Source organism: Octodon degus, unplaced genomic scaffold (assembly GCF_000260255.1).
Source record: "Octodon degus isolate 3935 unplaced genomic scaffold, OctDeg1.0 scaffold00229, whole genome shotgun sequence".
In the NCBI taxonomy this organism is placed as follows: domain Eukaryota; kingdom Metazoa; phylum Chordata; class Mammalia; order Rodentia; family Octodontidae; genus Octodon; species Octodon degus.
In genome coordinates, this window is record NW_004524805.1 from 112,150 (window position 1) to 116,865 (window position 4,716).

General features: G+C 49.2%; 1 pseudogene; it reads left to right on the top strand.

Annotated features, from left to right (window-relative positions):
• Positions 1-306: 306 nt before the first annotated feature.
• LOC101562430 overlaps positions 307-4,716 on the top strand; it is a 19,182-nt pseudogene continuing 14,772 nt past the window's right edge.

Sequence of the window (4,716 nt, forward strand, 5' to 3'; positions counted from 1 at the left end):
CTTTAGAGTCTCACATGAACAGCCCTGGAAGCGCTCTTAGGAGGCAGAAGACAAATCGGCCCGAGGTAAGGCAAGGCACTAGGAGGGCTTCAGAGACAGAGCGGGAGCCGCGAGTGGGTGGTGTTTCCTGTGGGACTGGGCACCGCTTCAGAAAAGACCCCGAGAAAGTTGGTCTTCCGCGGTGGGGCTACGAAAGGGACAGTGAGAAACCATAGAAGCCCCAAATCGCCAAAGCCTCTGGAACTTTCTGGAGGCACTGGCAGCTCCTGCCAGGTTAAGGCAACAGGTCCCAGTCCTGCTGCTCTGATGGCTTCAACTCCAGATGCCCTCTTCCTCCCTCGAAAAACCCAGGTGATGGCCTGGAAACCTGCCTTTGTCCTTGGTGACCTAAGGGCTCTCCTTCTGTGCTTCTCGGACCAGCTTATCGCAGCCTGGGCAGGTGAGTCCCTGCTGTGTCCCAGCAGCCCCTTCCCTGTACACTGCTCCCCAAGCTCCTTTGCTCCCTTCTGCTCTGATCATCTAGGACCTTCTTACCCCTCCCCTACTAGGAAGAGCCTGAAATCACAGGAAGCAGGGAATGGAGAGGTTGTAGGGGAAGCCACCCATAGGGCTGTCACTCAGGTGACCAATGCAGGCTATCACCACCTGACCCAAACTGCAAAGTGCAGCCTCCAAAGCTGAATAAATGGGCTCCTAAGGCAGACAGCTGAACCCATCTCAGGCCTGGTTCTGTTTGGTACAAGCTCTCTCCTCCAGCCAGAGTCCTCCACAATCTTTGCCAGCAGATCACCACCCTGTACCCCACACCTCACCACCCCATGCACCCATTTTACTTCCGACTCACTGAGTCTCCCACCATCCCTCTCCCCCCTGTGCCCCTGCCCACATTGCCCAGGCCCCAGGTACCCGAGGCCTCCCCCATCTTCCAGACCAGAAGCCCCCCAGCTGCCACTTGTGCCTATGCCTGAACAAACACCCTGGGAGCACACCCCGGGATGTGAATCCTGTGCACATTAGGCCTCTGGCAGTGGTTGTAGACAGGGGCATCTCTATACTTCTGCCTTTGATCCCAGGCCCCTGACATTCCTCTGTGGGAGAGAGCCCCTAAGGTGGTCACTAACTAGGCAGGGATCCAGCACTTGCTTCCCAGGCCACACCAGATCTGCCTGACCCTGCCTTCAGGTTGAGGGTCCCTGGAAACAACAGGCCACTGGGTGGGAACCAGTGCTGACTAGTCCTGTGTTTATGTTCCTGCACAATCACCTGTCACAGTGACTTTTTTGTGTCCAGTGTCTTTATTTCTTTTTCTTTTTTTTTTTTTTTTAAGGCAGAAGTTTTTCGGGTTTTTTTTTGTTGTTGTTTGTTTGTTTGTTTTTTGCTCCGAATGCCTTTAGGGCATGATTGGCTGGCTTGAGTTGTGGGGATCAAACCACAGCAACCTAAGCCTAACTGCTTTGTTGAAGCAGCCACTTACAGAACTGAGCTAAGGGGCAGGCCCCCAGTGTCTTTATTTCTGCTCTGATCTTTATTGTTTGTTTCACTGTGCAAATGTTGGCTTTGTTTTGCTCACCAAATGTTTTTTTAATTTTTTTTCATTATTTCTTTATTTGGGACTGAATCTGCCTATACAGCTTGCACTCTTAGTGATGATCCTCTTGTCTCAGCTCCCCAGCTTGGGATCAAAGGTATGCACCACTGTGCCTGGTTTTGGTGGGGGGCTCAGCATAGAGCTAGTACAACATGCTCACCAGACATGTTTACATGCTTGATACACAAGCATCCTCTTACCTCCCTAAGAAAGAGTGCACAGGGCATGTTTCTTGTGTTCTCTTCCATCTCCTCTGGGGTGTGCCCTTCTCTTAGCTTGCACATCCTTTCCTCTGCTGCATTTCTTGGAAGGGCTAGATTTTCCTTTTCTCCTTTTTATTTCCAAGGGGACATGTTTGCAACACAAAATGATTGCATGTACTGCAAAGTATAGCTATGTGTACCACAGATCTATTCATTCATTTTACTACCTCATACAGTCTAGGCAGCCCCTTCCCAAGCTAACAGAAGTCACTCTGCTAACCCAGCAGTGCCCTCCCAGCATTGAGTCTCAATTCTAGGGACTCCAATCCTACACTTAATCATTATGGTGCACGTGAATCCTGCCCTCATCTCAAAAGGCAAAGGAACTTCACACACTCTCCAACTCACCAAATCCCACCTGAGTTGCTTCTGAATACCTTGTGCCACCCTGTCCTTTCTTCAACAAAGTCAAGACATCATGAATGTAGTTCTTATTCCGATGGGCAGAGGGAATGTGAACCTTCTTCTGGGACATGAGGCTAATACCAGGGAAGGTCCTTTTCCCCCTCACATAAGGCAGGAATGCCAGCTTTAGATGGGGAGGGCACAGTGGGGCAAGGAGCAGTGCTTCCTCCAGCAGCCCAGCCCTGCAGAGGTTTTCCTTCTCTCACAGGTAGGATTAGATGACAAAGGCATCCTTGTCCAGCTCATCCCAATCCTTCCTAATGCTCTGCGCTCACAGGTGAACATTCTCTTCGCTATAAATACATCGTCTCTCCTACACATCTGCCTGGAAAGCAGTGGTGCACAATCCGAGGTGAATTGGATCAGAAACCTTTTCTCTCCTATGACTTCCCTGATCCTGAGGCCAAACCCATAGGTGTCCTTGGAGAGAAAATAAAGGGCACCAAAACTTGGGAACAGCAGTCAGAAACACTGAAGGATTTGGCTGAGACTTTCCGGGGAAAACTGCTTCATATTAAACAGGAGAAACTGCCATCCTCAGGTAAGTCAGCGTGCAGTAAGGGAATAAGGGAGGTAGTAAGGCTTAGGGATTTGTATCCTATTCATGTGGTAAAGAACACAATTGGACGTTGGTGTGGACAACAAGTCCAGCAGCAAGGTAGGACAGGGAGGAAGAACAGGACCCAATTTAGTAGATGGGATGGTGTGGAGGTTGCTTGAGTGCCAAGGATTTGTCCGGAGCTGAGGCTGTTCTGTGTCCTTGGAGCAGTTTCCCTGGAGCTGTTGGCTGATATGACCTGTCAGCAGAATGCTGGTGGGAACATCACAGCATGCTGGGAGGTTCAGCTCAATGGAAAGGCGAATCTGTATTTTCACTTGAACTTAAAAGAGTGCACCGAGGTCGCTCATGGAATCCGTGGGATGAAAGGGAAGTGGATAAATGACAAGAACTTATGCACATCCATGGCAGAATGTCCGATTTGGATGAAGAAGTTCATAGAGAAGCAGAAAGAAAATGTCAATATTACAGGTAACTGGAAAAGGGAGGAGAAAGATGTAGGCAGGGTGCTCCCTCCTGCATGCTTGTTTGAGTGTATATGAATGTATGTGTGCATGGGGGAGCCTGTGTGCAAACACTCTATCTGCAGTGATTTGCAATGATTTCCATCCAGGGAATAGTGACAGTGTATTCTTCCCGTCTTTTCCTTTCTCACCTCTTTTTTTTTTCTTTTTTTAGTATTTATTTATGTGTGTGTGTGTGTGTGTGTGTGTGTGTGTGTGTGTGGCCAGCTCAGCCCACCAGGGGGTGGTGCTGGCTGGCATGTGGTGCTGGAGGATTGAACCGCAGTCCCCATGCTTTGCTAAGCTTGTTCTAAGTAGGTGCTTTAGACCATTGAGCCATCTCACCAGCCCCTCCTTTCTCACCTCTTAACCTTACTGCACAAGCCAGTTGTTCACTCACTGGGTATTTATCGCTGTCCTCCACACTGAAGGCATCATTCTCTTTTCAGACCTTCCCTGGGAATCACTTTCTATTCTTTTCATCTGGTCTCTTTCTTAAACTCTTTCAAAACCACCCCACTTGTCAACTCCTGAGACCATTCCCTACCACTCTGGCCAGGGGTCACTTCATCTTCTGTCCCCAGCAATGGTGCATTACATTGTTACCTTAGCTGCTCAGGACCTGAGTATGTGCCTCACACCAGGGACCTCCTTCTCTTTCTCTGCCCACCTCAGAACCTGTCACAGTGGCTGCCACATAGCAGAGGGATAGGAACTGTCTGCCTTGCTGGGTTAGCTGAGGTAGCTGAGTGGCAGCTCAGAGTTGGGTCGGGACAGAGGCTGACTCTCACGTTTCCATTCCAGCACCACCCACGGCTCCAGCTGTACCAGGACACAATTCCCAGCCACAGGTGCGGAGCCACTGGTTCCTGCTGTTGAGCCTTCCCTTCCCATGCTTTGTTCTCTTTTACTTTAAAAAGAATTAAAGGGCCAGGGAGATGGCTCAGTGGAATAAGCATTTCCCTGTCAAGCACAAGGGCCTGAGTTCAATCCCTGGTTCCACAAAAAAATAAAATAAAATAAAAAATAAAAAGAATTAAAGGCTGTGGAGAAAAAGGAACCCTTCTCCACTGCTGGTGGGAATGTAAACTGGTGCAACTATTGCAGGCAGCCGAGTTAGATAGAAATATTATAGGCAGTCAGACAGAGCCAGGCACTCGAAGGAGACAGCACAAAAGACAAGTTGTCTTGCAACTGTGGGAGGGTCGGATCCTCCTGCTGTGAACCAGACCTAAAGACCTAAACGCCAAACAAATGCTAAACGAGTAGCACCTTGGATTGATATTCTTTTTTTTTTTTTAATTTTTTTTTTTTAACATTTATTTATTTATTGTGTGTGTGTGGCCAGCTCAGCCCACCAGGGGGCGGGGCTGGCTGGCATGTGGTGCTGGGGGATTG